Source organism: Phacochoerus africanus, chromosome 4 (assembly GCF_016906955.1).
Source record: "Phacochoerus africanus isolate WHEZ1 chromosome 4, ROS_Pafr_v1, whole genome shotgun sequence".
In the NCBI taxonomy this organism is placed as follows: domain Eukaryota; kingdom Metazoa; phylum Chordata; class Mammalia; order Artiodactyla; family Suidae; genus Phacochoerus; species Phacochoerus africanus.
This window is the reverse complement of record NC_062547.1, coordinates 70043037-70061379: the sequence shown is the minus strand read 5'-3', so window position 1 is coordinate 70061379 and position 18343 is coordinate 70043037. Positions and strand designations below refer to the sequence as shown.

Below are 18343 nucleotides of genomic sequence, written 5' to 3'. Positions count from 1 at the left end.
GCCGTAGCTGTGGCAACACGGGATCCTCCTGCGCCTGGCCAGGAATTAAACCCGCATCTCTGTCACAGCCCAAGCTGTTACAAATCAGGTTCTTAACACACTGAACCACAGTTGGAACTCCAATAGGCAGGATTTGAGCTACTGCAAACTCTGCCTTGCCCTCTTGGTCTCCACTGGACAAAGCTGGTGTTCTCAGCCACCATCAAGATCCTTTTGGCCAGCCAACCTTTCCCAAGGGGTAAGGGTGGGCCTTGGCCTGCTGAGAGCCAGAGAGGGTGTGGGCAGGGTACCAATGTGCTTTGGTATGGGGTGGGGGGGCAGATGAGCTCAGCCAGGAATTTCAGAAGAGGGGTAAGATCTCAGGCAAGAACACCCCTCTTCCCTCATCACCAAACACCCCTGCTAAGACTTCACAATTTCAGCCAAGCGCCCCCGCCCCCGCCCTGCCCTGGTACTCCTTAAGGCTTCTTCAGAGGGTTTCAGGTGGCTCCTGGTGCTGCCTGGACTCTGGCAACAAGTCCCTTTCTGACAAGTCACATGGTGTCTGGGCTGGGAAAGGAGGAAGACTGCGCAACACAGAAATCCATCTCAAACCAGACAGACATCTCAAATCTAAGCAGATGAGAAAAGCAAAGGAAAAGAGGAAGCAGGGGCCAAATTCCAAAGCCACTAGCACATGTGTCTGGAAGCCTAATCAGGATGTATGTGGCCCAGGGAGCAGGTGTGGTTGGGGGCTCCGCAAGGAGGGAATAGAACCTGGGATTCCGGGCAGGTAGCCCAAAGGAATGTGATGGAAAAATAAAAGAACTCTGGGGCCAGAATCTTTTTCATGTTGAAAACTAAGACCTTTAGGAGGCTGTGAGGTGAAAACTGATTCCCAGGTTCCTGGGGCTAAAGGGTCTGGAAGGGATTCTGCCAAGTATTGTCAATTTCTCTGAGAAAGCATCCCCCCCCCAACCTGCCCCTGCAACTGATAAACAATCAGAACTGCCCACAAACCATGCTATTAGAAGTCAGGGCATCATTAAAAATGAATGAGGTAGCTCTGTGCATACAGACAGACACTTAGGATGGTCCAAAATGAACCAGAAGAAGATATGGTCAAAGTTAGGGGCACTTGGCCCGAGCCCCATTTTGCTAAGAATAACAGTGTCTGCGTGTTAACTGGAGCATAGAAGCCAGCCCAAAGAAAACATGCCTCAAACTGCTGTCAGCAGCAGCCAGTGGCTCTCTCTAGAGGCGTGTGATGGGGAACTTACACTTTCTACATCACAGATTTCTGGGGCTTTTCCTTTTGTGTTCGTTTTAATCACCTATTACTTCTGTAAACAGATTTTTTTTAAAAAAACGCTTTTTAAGGGAAAAACAAGAAACCTAGGTAAGAAAAAATACCTGGGAAAGAAACAACCAGAAAAGATGCCCAGGAAGTGCCTCTGTGGGAAATAAATGAGGACGATGAAAGGATTTGGGGACTGTGTTACTTTCTGCTTTCTGCTTTGCCAAAATCACTGTCAATGTTCAACATGTGGAACCAGACTGCCTGAGGATCAGAGGTCTGTTTCTTCTTTCATAACACCCTTAGCGTTTCTCTTATAAATAAAAAAGGACCATGGTGACCGGCCACTGTGGTAGGAAGGGCTGATAACAGGCAATCAGGACCCTCCAAAATCTATGTGCTGAGATTATGGGTTGACTTTTTTATTTTTTTTCCCCATCTTGCCTAAAAACCAGCATTATACTTAAGTTTGGCCCCAGGATAGCGGCTACTTTGTTTTTAAGGCGTGGAGAAATTTGTTCCAAGACACATTTCAGCAGCAGCTACATAGCAGTCAAGTCATGACCCTGCACTCAGATGGTTCAGGACAGGATAGCTTCAGCAAAGCCAGCCCCATTTGTTACATTCAAACTACAAAATGAGACTCTCCCCCCCTACACACACACACACACACACACACACTCTCTCTCTCACTCTCTCTCACTCTCCCTCTCTCTCTCTCTCTCTCTCCCTCTCTCCACAACTAAGAAAACCCTCCCAAAGCTGGCTGTTCTGTGGAATTTTCCTTGCAATATAATTAAGTAGCAAAACCTTGCCCTACATTTAACAGGGAATACATTTCAGAAACTAAAAAAACATGTCAGGATGATAAATTACAATGTTTTCTCAGTTCTACCTAAAAGGTAGATATGCCAAATTGTTCCCAAGTATTATTTTTAGCACTCAGAATTATACATCATTTTATTCATTGGAATCCTCTCCCCCGCCCTTTTTAAATTTTTCATTCATGTGAAAACCACTGAAGAGTACCTTCCCATCTATAACATGGCAGATGACAACCAGACCAGTCCTCTGCCCTCGGGAGGCCAAGCTCTAATCCAGCAGGGAGATAAAGCATCTACACTTGAGTATACAAATACTACCCTACCTACCCAGGTGTTTTTCAAACTCTTAATCATGACCCAGAGTCCAATGTGACCTGTTTAAAACACACATTAGGTCACCATAACAAGTTCTACAATTCTGTCCTGACCCTGCTCCCCGTGAAACCCGGGTAGACTCTCTTCCTTTTCTCTGCCAAGGCTGACCAAGCCCCGCTGTATGGAGGTCAGAGCACAACACTGGGCCTTTTGTGGTGCCTGATATACACTCAACACTGAGCATGATGTATGACCTGTGGAGAGGGCAGGGGAGAAGTCCCCCAAAACAGTGTTGGTCAAAGCACAAGAGTGGCCACGAGGGGGCAAAAGGAGTGGCACCTATACCTGCCAAGCGTCACTTGAGACAGGCCCTCCAGTCACCACAAATACTGACCAACAACCAACTCTGTGCTGAAGAGGGTTCCAGGCATTGGGCATTCAGCAGAGTCCCTGCCTGGTGGGACTAACAACTGAGTGACAGAAACAACCACGTAAATAAACATGACACAATGTCACATACTGGGAAGTGCTATGAATAATTAAGGGTTAACAGTGAAGCTGAAGGGAGGCGCTCTCTCTCAATCATAGTGGCGAGGGATGGTCTCAATGATGGGGGCACATCTGAGCAGAGATCTGAAGTAAAACGGGAGCCAGTGGCACAGACAGGCGGAGGGACCAACACGTGCAAAGGCCGTAGGGTAGGACTCTGAAGGGAGAGAGCAGAAGAGGGGTATGGAGGCAGATGAGGTCAGAGCTGAGTGGAGAGGGCAGATCACAAGCCTGAGGGCAGTGGTGAGGAAGCAGAAGTCTACTCTAGGTGCAATGGGAAACCACTGGAATGTTCTGAGCAAGGCAGTGACACGGTCTGAAGATGGTTTTAGAAGGTTTCTCTCGACAGGCTGAAGGAATGGATGTGAGGGTGAGAGAATGAAGGGATAAAGATGACCAAGGTAACCAGCGGGGCCTCAGCTGACATACGCCATTTGAAATAGAAAAGGTGTCCCTTCCTTGAGGGAGACCAGCCCTGAAACCAGGATAAGCAAAGCCCAGCCAGGATAAATTTCAGCCCCATCTTGCATCCCTTCGTTTACTACTGGTGACCATAGGTGCCAAGTGGGGACTACGGGAGGGTCAAGGGGTTTTAAATTCAGAGAGGTTGTTTGCCAAGTCATGTAGGGAATAGAGTCCTGCCTACCTCAAGTCTGTCTGACTCCAATGTCTGAGTAACTTATTGAGGCAGAGGATCAGAAGCTTTCAGAGGGGGAGAGCCTGGAAGAGCACCAAGTGCAGCAAAGAGAAGCACTCCAAAGGCAGGAGCCTCCAAGGGGGTGTTCCAAGGAGGCGGTCAGGGGCACTGAGCAAGCGAGCTATCCAGGTGTGATCAGATGCAGCACTCGGCGGTCACCAGGGCCAGATGCCGTTCCCAGGGCACTTCCAGGGGCTTCCTGTGCTTCAGCGTCCCCCTTAGGACAAGGAGACATCCATCGTGCCACCTGACGGAGACTTTGGGGGCAAATCAGGGTGGTACACATCAAACCCTGCCCCCTCAAGTCTCTCACTGTAACAGGTGAAACAGCAACTGCCACTTGGCCACCTGCTTCCTGAACCAGCAGGGCGAGACCTACCAGTGAAAGGAGAACTTAAACCACCCCAAGGAGCCATGTTAAAGCCCATCCTCCTCATCACTCTTGTACTACTGGCGAACTTCACACTGAATGAAACTCAGACTGTTCCCAGTGACAAGTGTTCCAATGCACAAATGAAGACATGGTCCTTTAGCAAAGTAACAACAGTCTCAAAATGACACTCTGGAAACCAGACTGGGTTTCCAGGAAGGAGTAGATTTATGCTGTGCTACTTGTTTTCAAAAGAAAGCCCTTTCTCTGAGGGAATTGGATACACCATCTCTTTCCTTTCCTCTGCCCTGTGAAATCCACTCTCCCAAGAAACCCAGCTACCCCCGGTACTTCCCTCAAGGCCCTTTCATGTACAGGAAGGTGAGTGGAGGGTGACCTTCTCAGGCAGGTTGACTACATGTCCTACAAAATTTGCATCAGCAGCGTGAAGCTAACAGAAAACTCTGAGATATCGCTGATCATATCAACGAGCTTAATACTTCTTAGGGATGACACTTGTAAGGTCGACAGCCATGGCAGCTCCACCTGGCCTCAACTCAATTCTGATGTATTCACCCCCAGACATTTCTCCCCCAATATTCCCGCTGCTATTATTTCCCTTTTACAGTAGGTTTTGCCCATGCTTTTAATTTAAAAAAAGAAAAAAAAAAAACTTTAATTCTCCCTTCAGTGTTCCCATCAGTGTTGCAAGTTATGAGATGTGGGAAATGAAAAATGAACATTTGATGTTTTTCAAAACCCATGCTACCACACTTCCCTCTTTCCAATGCCGTATGGTGAAACTGCAGAGCATACAATTTTTTTTTTTTTCCTTTTTCACTGCACTCGCAGCACATGAAGTTCCCAGCCAGGGACTGAGTGCGAGCCAGAGCTGCAACCTACGTACACCACAGCTGCAGCAATGCCAGATCCTTAACCCACTGTGCCATAGCTGGAACTCTGAGTGTACAATTTGTAAACTAGTGAGGAGAAAATGAAGGACATAATTCCTTTGCTACCACTGTGAAAAAAAAAAAAAAGAACTATTACAGTGGGGCAAAAATATAGTCTGTATTTCGACCCACTAGAATGTTGTAGGAATCCTAATAAATGACAGCTACAAACTGTTCAGCCCTTTGTGCCAAGCACTGCCCTAAGCACATTATGTTTGTCGTCTGTCATTTTGCTGTCATTTAGTCCTTGCAACAATCCTACAAGCTGGGTACTATTACTGCCCCCAAATGAGGGACAGGGCTCTTGTCTGCCTGTTTCAGGTTGAACCCCCAGCCACTTCACTACATGAATGTGGAATGCGTGGCTGGGCTACTTCTTGTACAACTCAAGGGAGCACCATTCATGTTGTGTTCTATGGTACATGTGAGTGCCCTCTGTGCCATGGCAGCCCTGATGACTGAGGCCAAAACCTCCATCATGACTGAGGACTTACAAAGCGCCAGGCACTGTCACCCCTATTTCCTTGAGGCACCAAGAGGGAAAGCAGCAAAGCTAGGAGTCAGACCTGGATGTTTGACTGGAGAGCTCTGGACCTCAGTTTCTCCACTGCCAGAATCTTCTCACCAGACATTCACCCAACACACCCAGTCCCTCCCCGTCTCCCACATCACAAAGAGCTAGGACATGGAGCTGGTCTGGGGTTACAACCCAACGTTTGAAGACCCACAAGAGGTAAAAAAGGTAAATAAATAAATATGTGTTCCTGTTGAAGTGCTTTTCACTGACAGCAAATTTGGAGACCACTGCACTGCCCCCCACTAAAGCTCTAGTGAGGTCAGCCCACAACCACCCCTGGGCTCAAAAACCTTCAAGATCACCATCTCCTGACGGGTTGGACACAAAATGACTTTAAGTGGCATGTGGAGCAATGTTTATTATTGTCACAATTATGTATGCATTGATTTTAAAGAAAATTAGGAAAATATATATAACCAGCACATCAAACCCAGGATTTCTGGAATACAGAATGACTCTAAATTATGTTTTCAGTTTTTTTATACAGCTAACTTACATATATATAAATAATATAAACACCAATAAATTGAGGGCTCATTACATGTCAGGCTCTGCAGATGGTAAGCCACTTCCCACACTGTCTTTTGAACTCTCACAATAACTCTCTGAGGTGACACCACTATCGTACCTGTTTCACAAGAGGGGAGCCTACTGTTAAGTGTCTTGCTTGAGGTCAAACTAGGATTAAGAGATGGGTATAAATCCAGGAGGTCTGATTCCAGAACTAGCTCTCCACACCACCACCTCATATTAACCACAGCCCTACATCTTCATTTTTGGGGGAATGAGGTTTGGGAAACAATGGCCTAGAAAGTTAAAACAACAACAAAAACCCCCCAACAACTAACATTTATCGCCTACAGCCCACTTTCAGTCATGGGCCAAGCACTTCACACACAGCTTCACTCAATCCTCCTGAACACCCTCCTCATTCATCCACAAATGGCTGCTAAGGGCCTACTACGTGCTTCAGGAGATCAGGGAGACAGAGCTGTGAGAGCTCTGATGGCCCTTGGAAAAGAATAGATGTGTAATTACAAACCCAGATAACTGCTACACAGGAAAGGATCAAGGTGATGTGAGAATAGCAGAGGGGAGCAATGACTGGTCCCAGATGGTCAAATGCAACCTGGACATCCTCCCTGATCCTCAGTAAAGGCTCCTCTTCCATGCAACCTCCCTAATCTCTGACTCCCATCACTGGGCATCCATCCACTGTGTTCCTCTCACATGACAGGCCAAGGGGAGTAGTCCCCACATTTACCACCTGTTCCCCTACAAGGCTGGAGAGGCTCCCAGGGCATCCAACCTCCAATCATCTAACACCCAGTAGGGACTCAACAAACTTTTGTTTAACAATAAAGGAGAAGATTGGACTGAACAACAAAATAGTGCTTCCCTCTAACCAGGAACCATTTTATTGGCTTTCACCAACTCCATTTGTGGCATTATTGCCATTTCACAAATGAGGAAACTAAGAGGTTCAGAAAAATTAAGTTATTTGCCTAAGGTCACACAGCTAAGTACCCAGCAACGCCAGAAATCAAACCCAACTCCAGTCTGTCAATTGAAAGTGAAAACTTACTTCAAATTCCTAGGAAGTGGTTCTTAACATTATTCCCTACTTTACCCAAGGATTCACTGGGGGTGGGGGCGTGGAGGGCTACCTAGGCTAGTCTTCAAGATCGGCACAAAACACCTTCTCCTTAAAGATCCACATCTTAAATAAAAGCGTTAATCTGGAAAACCAATTGCGAGGAAGAGAAAAGGATGGAAAACTAAAACAATGCTTTCAACAGCAGTTCTCCCGGTCCTTCCCGACTAGCTGCGGATCCTCCGATTTAGGGCAAACATTCTGGAGTCACTACTTTACAAGGGGCTGAAAGAGTTATTTACCTTGCCTTGAAAACCTAAAATTGACTTTTTAAAAATGAAATTTTAGGTCATCTAAACCAATTGTGCTGCTAATGTTCATGTCCAGGCGACGCTGGACATATCTGGGGGTTTTCCTATTGAGCGATGACCGCAGCCTTGTTAAAAGGCAACAATCGAGTCGGACCCGTTACAACGTAGCCAGAATAGCCCGGACGCCTGGCTATTGTTATAGCCGCAGCTGAGACCGCGATGGGGGCCGGGCCCGTGGCCCGCCGACTGGGCGAAGAGCTTTGTCCGGCGACCCCGGCGAGAGCGCGCGCGAGGGGCGCGCGGCCTCCATGCGGCCCGGGCCCCCACCCCACCCGCCGCGGATACTGTAGCCGCCGCGGCCTCGATGCACTGTGGCCTTCCCCGCGCGCGCGGTGCCGGCCAGGCGTCTTGACCCTCGGGCGCCGCCGTACCCCGGCCCTGCTCCGGGCGCCGGCGGCCCCCTCCCCCCTCGGAACCCCGGCTCCATTCAAACCGTCCTCCCAAGCCCCGCGCCGCGCTCCCCCCGCGATCTGCGTTCCTTACCGGGAGTCGCCGGTGCCGTCGCCTTCCTGGCGCCGCCCCCGCCCCTCCGCGCGAGGCCGGGGGCAGAATGGGCGTCTCGCCTCTTCTCACGAAACAAAGAAGCCGCCGCTGCCGCCGCCAAGCGAGGGTAAGCCTCGCGCGCGCGCCCGCCGGCCTCGGCCGCCCCCCCCCCACGCCACCCGCGCCCCCGCTGCGCGCGCACTCGTCACCTCCCCTCCCCCCCACCACTAAGCGCCTCTCCCGCTTCCGCCGCCCGCCCGGTCTCGTGCGCGTGCCCGCCCGCCCTTCCGCTCCTAGAGCGCGTGCGTGTCGGCCGTGGGGGTGGGGTGGGGAGGGGGCGGGGCCAGAGAGAGCTAGCGCCCAGGACGCACCTCCCTACTTTGTGCGGGACGCGCCTGCGCTTGCGCATGGGGGTGGTTCTTCGCCTTCCGCACGTCGTGCGTCGCCACTGCTCCGAGCATGCGCAGAGCGGGCGCCACTGCGGCGGCGGTAGTGCTGGTGGTAGTGATGGTGGTGGTGGGTGGCTGGGGGATGGGACTGGATGGCGGCAGGGTCTGTGGGGAAGGGGTGGCAGAGGGGCCCTGAGACTGGGAAGTGAGGATGCAAGGCAGTGCTTGAGGGGAAGAGGCGGGCAGGCTGGGCCAGGGATGAGCAGAGCCGGCCTCCGGGTCAAGGGCGAACTTAGGAACCGTTTTCATCCTTGGTAGGAGGGCTGTGGTGCCCTTTGGGCAGTCTGGCTGGTATGGACTCTGGCTGTCTTTTGTGCAGAGCCTATGTAAGGCTATTAATTAGCAGATATTTATTGATTTGCTGTTGAGTTGCGGCACCGGACATAAAATTTCAGCCGCTGTGGCTCTCATGGTCTAATGGGGGAGGCAGGCGCGAGGCAAGAGAACCAAGTAAAATATAAAATACACTGTGTTGAAATGGAGACATGAAAAGTGGTGGAAATTTTAAAGCGGCAGCTAGGGAACGCCCCGTTGGGAAGACATTTGAGTCCAGTAGTAAAAGCAGTGAGGGAGAGAGCCTTGTTAGAAGTATGAAGGCCTAGAGCTTGTAGGCGGCTTCCTCTATGTTTTTAAAGTATCTCCAGCCCCACCTCATTTAGCCCCACAACTGAGCAAATGCTCCCCAAGGTCAAGTCCCACAGCCTGTGACTGTCCCTATCCCTGCTTCTCCCAGGCCCACTCTTCCTCATTTTTCAGGTCTCAGCTGATTTACCACCTCCACCAGTCTTGCCTCCTCTTTGATCACTGCCTCCATTCCCTTTCCTTCATATTTCTTGGGTACCTTTTTAAGTTTTTTTATTATAGTTGATTTATAATATCCTGTCAGTTTCTGCTGTACAGCATCCTTCTCTTCAATTTAAATGGCATGATGTTGTCAATTTTAGTCCCTAGTGAATACCCAGCATCTACTGTAGTGTGCCACCCCCACCCCCCCACTAGACAGTTTAAAAAATTTTTTTAGGGAGTTCCCATCGTGGCTCATCAGTAACGAATCTGACTGGCATCCATGAGGATGAAGGTTCAATCCCTGGCCTTGTTCAGTGAGTTAAGGATCCTGCATTGCTGTGAGCTATAGTGCAGGTCACAGACACAGCTTGGATCCTGTGTTGCTGTGGCTGTGGTGTAGGCCAACAGCTACAGCTCTGATTCCATGCCTAGTCTGGAAACATCCATATGCTGTGGGTGTGGCCCTAAAAGGAGTTCAAGTTGTGGCTCACTGGGTTAAGAACCAGACATAGTGTCTATGAGGATGCAGGTTCTATCCCTGACCTTGCTCAATGGTTTAAGGATCCTGCATTGCTCCAAGCTGAGCTATGGTATAGGTCATATATGCAGCTCAGATCTGGTGTTGGCATGACTGTGGCATAAGCCTCAGCTGCAGCTCCATTTCACCCCCTAGCCCGGGAGCTCTAAAAAGAAAAAAATTTTTTTTTATTATTGAAAGGTTAACGGAGAATGTCTCTTGAGCGTGTATTTTTTGTGTCAGGTCTTTGGGTCATTCCAAGCCCAAAGTGAGTCCCTCGCAGCAAAGAGCAGCAGTTGAGATCTCCAGCTCACATCAAAAAGACCTGGGTTGAAAACTTGACTCCATTGTTAGTAGCTGGGGGACGCCAGGCAAATTTATTGGACTCATCCGCACTTCCCTCTCTTCACCTGTAGAATGGAAACAGTAACAGCACTCACCTCCACAGGTTGGTTATGAGGAATCTGTGAAAGCATGCCACCTGGGAGTTCTCAAATCTTAGTTCATGATGTTGGATAGTGCACAGTTAATGGGCAAATGGGATCTGAACTTTGGTCTCATTCATTCAAGTAATACTTCTTTTTTTATGTTATTATCTTATGTATTTCTTTTGAAATTATAGTTGATTTACAATGTTGTGCCAATCTCTGCTGTATAGCAAAGTAACTCAGTCATACGTATATACTTTGTTTTTTTGATATTATTTTCCATCATGGTCCATCCCCAGAGATTGGATATAGTTTCCTGTGCCATACAGGAGGACCTTGTTACTGATCCATTCTAAATGTAATAGTTTGCATCTTCAGATAATATTTCTTAAGTACTTTCAACGTGCTAGACACTGAGCTAGTCATAGGCCCACAGTGATGCACCCAGTAGGCAGGCTCCGACTCTTGGAGCAGACAGTCCATTGATGGCACTAATACCATCAATATTAGAATCTAAGTGAACTGGAAGAAAAGCCCAGGGTGTGTTGAGATCATAACTCTTCCTGGGGTTGAGGAATCAGCTAGATTTCTGAGGAGACCTGTATGCCGAGACCCAAAGGAAGAGGGCACTAGGTGGAAGAAACAGGATGTGCCAAGACCCTGAAGAGGGAAAGAGCGTGGGAGCAGAGGGTGGCCTGTGTGGCTGCGAGGAGGTCAGCAGCAGCCACTGTGAGCAGGGCCTTGTGGGCAATGGTGAGGATCTCAAGATTTTTCTGGAGCGCAGTGGGAAGTAGTTGAAGGGCTTTAATCAGGAGTATCCCATGGCTGCTCTGGCTCAGGTGGGGCAAGGAAAGCAAGTGGAGAATCCCCTTAGATCTCTGCAGCTGCCCAAGGTGGAGAGGTTGGGGCCTGCACTAGAGAGAAAGCAGTGAAGGTAGAGAGAGCTAGAAAAAATGAGAGGTAGAAAGGATAAAAGTTAAAGTGGACCTGAGAGGTGAAGAAAGAGGGCCTTGTGTGAACTCCAACTTTCTCTGCAGCTGGGACTCTGGGACACAGACATTCTGGCAAGGAAGGATCAAGAGTCCTGTTTTGTGTGTGTGGTTTTTGGGTTTTTTTTTTTTTTTGTCTTTTCATCTTTTCTAGGGAAACACCCTCGGCATGTGAAGGTTCCCAGGCTAGGGGTCTGATCAGAGCTGTAGCCGCCGGCCTACACCACAGCTCATGGCAATGCCGGATTCCTAACCCACTGAGTGAGGCCAGGAATTGAACCTGCAGCCTCATGGTTCCTAGTCAGATTCGTTAACCACTGAGCCACGACGGGAACTGGTAGTTTTGAGTTTTTATTTTGGCATGTGGAGGTTCCCCGTCCAGGGATTGAAACCATACCGCAGTTGCAACCTGAGCCATAGCTGCAGCAATGCCAGATCCTTAACCCCTTCCACCCACAAGGAACCTTCTAAGAGTTCTATATTAAGGGCAAGATGTCTTTTGGGAATAATCCTGTGGACCAGTGGTTTATGGTTGTACATATGTTGAAACTCCATTTAAAGCAAAACTGAAGCCTTTAGCACTTATACTTCTGTCTATGATACATTGAGTTAGTTTTTGTGTATGGTATAAGGTAAGATTGACATTCATTGTTGTCCATAGAAAATATTTCAGTAGTTCCTGACTGTCCACTTCCTCATTGGATTGCCTTGGCACTTTTTATCAAATTCAGTTGATTGTTTGAGGCAGAAAGTGTGAGTCTTTTTCCAAACTGTTCTGTTCATTGATCAGTATGTCTCCTCTTATGCTAAGAACACACTTGGTTTTTTTGGCTGTGCCCACCCACAACACATGGAAGTTTCCAGGCCAGGGATCAAATACACACCACAGAGGTGACAATGGCAGTCCTTAACCCATTAGGTCACCAAGGAACTCCCAAGACCACATTGTTTTGATTACTGTAGCTTTAGAGTAAGTCTTGAAATCAAGTAGTTCTCCAACTTTGTTCTTTTTAAAAATTGTTCTAGTTACTGTAGATCCTTTGCATTTCCATGTAAATTTTAGAATCAGCTTGTCAGTTTCTACCAAAAATTGTGATGGGATTTTGATCAGGATTACATTGAATCTGTGGATCAATTTGGGGAGAATTGCCATCTTAACTATAATCCTCCAGTCCATGAACATGGTGTATCTGTCTGTTTATTTAGGTCCTCTCTAGTGTCCATTCAACTTGCTCTTTTTGGATTTTTTGTCCCCCATTGAAATAAGTCCTTTTTGGGCACAGGGACCTACCTGTCAGTTCTCACTTTCGCCTTCCTGGGTCTGTTGGCCACAGTAGACACATTCCCTCCTTAGGGCAATCTCCTCAAGTTGTTGTCAGGACACCATAAATTTTTTTTTCCCACCCCATCATTGGCTCCTTTGTAACTTCTCCCACTTCACACTGATCTCAGACCTTGGTCCCCTTGCTACACTCACCTCCTGGCTTCCAGTCTCATGGCCTTAAAAAATCATCTACATCCTAGTATCTACCCAAAAGAATGGAAAACAGATATTTGAACAAATACTTGTAAATACATGTTCATTGCTGCTGCACTCTTTATAATACCCAAAAGTTTAATAGGACAGACCAAATATCCATCAACAGAGGAACGGATAAACAAACTGTGGTGTATACATTTGATGAACATTTAGCCATAAAAGGGAGTGAAGTCATGATATGTGCTACAATGTAGATGAACCTTGAAAACATGCTAAGCAAATGAAGTCAGACACAAAAGGCCACATATTGTATGAGTCTGTTTATTTCTTTTGCTTTTGCTTTTGCTTTTTAGGGCCACACCCGCAGCATATGGAACTTCCCGGGCTAGGGCCAGCCTACACCACAGCCACAGCAATGCATGGCCATGTCTGCAACCTACACGACTGCAGCGCTGCATCCTTAACCCATTGAGCAAGGCCAGGGATCAAACCCACAACCTCATGGTTCCTAGTCAGATTCATTTCTGCTACACCACTACAGGAACTCCAAGTCTGTTTATTTCAAATACCGAAAATTAGCAAATACATAGAGACACGAAAGCAGATTGCCAGGAGCTGGGGATAGGAGGAGAGTGACTTCTTAATGGATAGAGGGTTTTATTTTGGGGTAATGAAAATACTTTGGAACTAGATAGAGATGATGCTTACACAGTGCTGTGAATGTATTAAATATGACTAAATCTTTCATTTATAAATGTTTAATTTTATACGAATCTCACATTTTTAAAAAAATCTACATGCTAATGACTTGTAAATGTTTATCTCCTGACTGGACGTTACCCTGGATCACCAGAAAAGTGCCTCTAAAGCACTATCATTTGGGTATTTAATAAGGGTTAAAATTTCAGTTCCATCATGTCCCGCTTTTGCTCAGAACCCTCCAATAGCTCCCATCCTGCCAAGAATGAAAGGCAAAAACCATCAAGATAATGAGAAGACAAACCACAGATTGAGAGGAAATATTTGAAAAGACATGTAATAATGGATTGTTATCCAAATATACAAAGAACTCTTAAAACTCCAAAATAAAAAAGTGAAAAACACACAAAAAAACAAGACCTGCCTGACTGGGGAACATATGTAAGCTGCAGGTGCAGCCACAAATCAAAAAACAAAAAATGAAAGACCCAAATAAACACTTCACCAAAGAGGATATACAGATGGCAAATAAGCATATGAAAAGATGTTCAACATCATGTGTTAATGAGGAGCTCTTGGCACAGCGGAAACAAATCCGACTAGGAACCATGAGGTTGTGCATTCAATCCCCGGCCTCACTCAGTGGGTTAAGGATCCGGCGTTGCCATGAGCTGTGGTGTAGGTCACAGATGGGGCTCGGATCTGGTGTTACTGTGGCTGTGTCGTAGACTGGCAGCTATACCTCCAATTAGACCCCTCGCCTGCGAACATCCATATGCAGGGGGCGCTGCCCTAAAAAGACAAAAAATAAAAAAAACCCAAAAACTAAAAAACAATGAGATACCACTACACATCTATTAGAAAGGGAGAAATCCCAAACCTTTGACAACACCAAATGCTGATGAGGATGTGGAGCAACAGGAACTCTCATTCATTACTGGTAGGACTGCAAAATAATTCAGTCAAGTTGGAAGGTAGTTTGACCATTTCTTACTAAACATACTCTTACGATATAACCCAGCAGAGACGTTCCTTGATACTTACCTGAAAGAGTTGAAAATCTGCACCTGGATGTTTCTAGCAGCATTATAATATCTTTTTGGGCTTTTTTGGCCATGCCCATGGTATATGGGAGTTCCCAGGCCAGAGATCAAACCCATGTCAAAGCAGCAACCAGAGCCACAGCAGTGACAATGCCAGATCCCTGCTGAGCAACCAGGGAACTCCTAGCAGCTTTATTCTGTTTGGGGTTTTTTTTTTTTTGCTTTTTTTTAGGGTGCACTGGTGGCATATGGAAGTTCCCAGGCTAGGGGTTGAATCGGAGCTGCAGCTGCCAGCCTATACCACAGCCACAGCAACACGGGATCCAAGCCACGTCTACAACCTACATCATAGCTCACAGCAACACCAGATCCCCAACCCACTAAGCGAGGCCAGAGATCAAACCCGCATCCTCATGGATACTAGTTAAGATTCATTTCCCCTGAGCCACATCGGAAACTCCCCTAGCAGCTTTATTCTTAATTGCCAAAACTTGAAAGATACTCTACATCAGTAGAGGAGTGGATGAATAAATTGTAATGCATCCAAACAATACAGCACTCAAAAGATATGGGCTATCAAGCTATGAAAAGACATAGAAAGACCTTAAATGCATATGACTAAGTAAAAGAAGCCCATCTGAAAAGTCTCATGTATGGTCTGTATGATCCCAACTCTGTGACATTCTTGAAAAGGCAAAACTATGGAGGCAGTAGAAAGATCAGTGGTTTCCAGGGATTCCAGGGGAGGAAGGGATAAATAGAGCCCAGAGGATTTTTAGAGCAGCTCTGCCTGATATTGCAGTGGTAGATGCTTGTCATAATTTCGTCCAAACCCATAAAATGTACAGCTCCTAGAATGAACCGTAATGTAAACCATGGACTCCGGGTGATGAAGATGTGTCAGTATTGGCTCCAGAGGCACCACTCTGGTGGGGGGCTTTGATAGTGGGGGAGGCTATCTGTGTATGGGGGAAGGGAGTATATGGGAACACTGTGCCTTTTGCTCAGTTTTACTGTGAGCTTAAAGCTACCCTATAAGATAAAGTTTATTTTAAAAATGTAAACAGGCTCAGCAGTAACGAACCTGACTAATATCCATGAGGGTGCAGGTTTGATCCCTGGCCTCGCTCAGTGAATTAAGGATCTGGCATTGCCATGAGCTGTGGTGTAGGTCACAGACGCTGCTCAGATCTTTCGTTTCTGTGGCTCTGGCATAGGCCAGCAGCTACAGCTCCAATTCAACCAGTAGCCTGGGAAGTTCCATATGCCGCAGGTGCGGCCCTAAAAAGACCAGAAAAAAAAAAAAGATATAATATAATAGAATAGGATAGAATAAAAATAAAAATGTGGGAGTTTCCATCGTGGCTCAGTGGTTAACAAATCTGACTAGGAACCATGAGGTTGCAGGTTCAACCCCAGGTCTTGCTCAGTGGGTTAAGGATCCGGCATTGCCGTGAGCTGTGGTGTAGGTCACAGACGTGGCTGGGATCCCACGTTGCTGTGGCTCTGGCGTAGGCCAGCAGCTACAGCTCCAATTGGACCCCTAGCCTGGGAGCCTCCATATGCCGTGGGAGCAGCCCTAGAAAAGGCAAAAAGACCAAAAAAATAAATAAATAAAATAAAATAAAAATGTAAACAGGAGTTCCTGCTGTGGTGCAACAGGATCAGTGGCGTCTCTGGAGCGCTAGGACGCAGGTTTGATCCCCTGCCAAGTTAAGAATCCAGCATTGGTGTACATTGCCCCAGAGGCTCAGATCTGAACCCTGGCCCAGGAACTCAATATGCCATGAAGCAGCCAAAAAAAAAAAAGAAAAAGAATAATAAATCTTTAAAAAATGTAAACAGGAGTTCCCTGGTATCCTAGCACTTAAGGATCCAGCATTGTCACTGCTATGGCACTGGTTTGATCCCTGATCCAGGGACTTCTGCATGCCACTGAAAAGGCAAAAAAACCAAAACAAAACAAAAAAAAAGATAAAATAAAAAATTAAAATGTAAATAAATTTGTGGGGCCTTCCCATCGTGGTACAGTGGAAACAAATCTGACTAGGAACCATGAGGTTACAGGTTCGATCCCTGGCCTGGCTTAGTGGGTTAGGGATTTGGCATGGCTGCGACTGTGGTGTATGCAGGCAGCTGTAGCTCCAATTAGACTCCTAGTCTGGCAACCTCCATATGCCTCTGGTGCAGCCCTGAAAAGATAAAAGACAAAAAAAAAAAAAAAAGTAAAGAAATTTAAAAGAGCAAAGTTGGTCACCACAGGGACCTGTAGGCCCTTTACTGCCTTCCAGGCTGCATCTCCTACTGCCTTTCTCCTAGCTCATTCCCTTCCCACCACCAGCCTCCTCGCTCACTATTCTTGTGCCAGGGCCTTTGCCCATGTGCTTCTGACATGTGTGGCTCCGTCTCCCAGAGGATCTGTGTAATATTGCCAGTAGACTTTCCCGCATTCCCAGTTGATTTCTCTCCACGAGACTCATTCTCCACACTGGAACATAAGCTTTGTGGTCTCCACCACCCATGCATCCCCAGCACCTTGCACAGTGCTAAGTGCCTGGTGCATGGAAGAGAGTGTGAAGGAGCGTCCACAGTGCCTCTCCTCACATGGAATCAGAGTTTACGAGATGCTTCCTGAGGCTTCATATTACCCCCCCCCACCCCCACCCCCAGCTTCTCAGTTGCCAGTAGGGAGAAGGTTGCCATCTCTTTAGGCTCCACCCCTCATCTCATATGTCCAGGTCCAGTCACCCTCCCCATCTGCTGTCTGGCATAATGGTAGCTGCTCCTCCCACCTTCTGTGGTGTGTGGGGAAGGGTGTGCTGGGGATGCAAAGTGGTGGATGGAAGATTAGATGTTTGCAGCATCACTCCCCACGTGGTGAAAATACAGTTCCCAGTTGGTTGTACCAGTCTTGGAGTCTATGTTTTCATGTCTACATCTTGTATCTGTCGGCTTATTAGGGGGGAGTTTCTCATATTTTCCATGTGGCTTAGAGGATGTGTCAGGGTTCTCTAGAGATACAAAATCAATAGGATGTTGGATATACATATTTATACATCTTATTGATTGTTTCACTGGAGAAATGTAGTATGCATACATAGAGGAAGAGAACACACACACATATACATAATTATTAGATAAAGAAAGGATGTTTATTTTAAGGAATGGGCTCACGTGACTGTGGAGGCCAGCAAGTCCTGTCTGTAGGGCAGACCAGCAGCTGGAAATTCAGGGAAGAGTGAATGTTTCAGTGTTGAGTCTGAATTCCATAGGCAGCAGGCCAAAAACTTAGGACTTCTGTTCTGCAGTCTGGAGAATTTTTCTTTGCTCTTACAGCTGATTGCTTGAGGCCCACACACATGATGGAGGGTCATCACTCGCCTCAGCGTCCTGAGTCTGATTTAAACTTTAATCACATCTGGAGTTCTCTCTGAGGCTGTTATATCTCAATAAAGCTGGGGCTGGGGGGTGCAGGATTTCCCTTGTGACACAGCAGGTTAATGACCTGGCATTGTCACTGCTATGTCTTGGGTTGCTGCTGTGGCTTGGGTTCTATCCTTGGCCAGGGAACTTTCACATGCCACAAGCTCTGCCAGAAAAAAGGAAGAAAATTCTGACACCTGCTACAACATGTATGAACTTTGAGAATATTGTGTTAAGTAAAATAAGCCAGATACAAAAGGACAAAAATTGTATAATTCCACTTATATGAGCTATCAAGAACAGATAAATTAATAGAGATAGAAAGTGAATAGAGGTTACTAGAGGCTTTGGGAGGGGGGGATGGAGAGTGAGTGTTTAATGGGGACAGAGCTGCAGTTTGGGAGGATTAAAAAGTTCTGGAGATAGATGGTGATGATGTTTGCACAACACTTTGGATGAAATTAATGCCACTAGTCTATAATTTAAAATGGTCTTGGGAGTTCCTGTCATAGCGCAACAG

The 18343-nt window shown here is 47.0% G+C and overlaps 1 protein-coding gene and 1 long non-coding RNA gene across 12 annotated transcripts in view; one reads left to right on the top strand and one right to left on the bottom strand.

Annotated features, from left to right (window-relative positions):
• The window catches only part of SMARCA4 (SWI/SNF related, matrix associated, actin dependent regulator of chromatin, subfamily a, member 4), a 93697-nt gene extending 85570 nt beyond the window's left edge, over positions 1 to 8127 (bottom strand). For 7 of the 11 annotated variants that reach the window (XR_007134462.1, XM_047777083.1, XM_047777085.1 and 4 more), the window contains exon 1: positions 8010 to 8127. The gene's annotated coding sequence lies outside the window, so the exon portion shown is untranslated. The remainder of the gene's footprint in view (positions 1 to 8009) is intronic. The other 4 variants (XM_047777082.1, XM_047777086.1, XM_047777089.1 and 1 more) reach the window with 2 other exon arrangements.
• Positions 8017 to 18343, top strand: part of LOC125125710 (uncharacterized) — a 66297-nt gene continuing 55970 nt past the window's right edge. The window contains exon 1 of the long non-coding RNA XR_007134463.1: positions 8017 to 8136. This is a non-coding gene — a long non-coding RNA (uncharacterized LOC125125710). The remainder of the gene's footprint in view (positions 8137 to 18343) is intronic.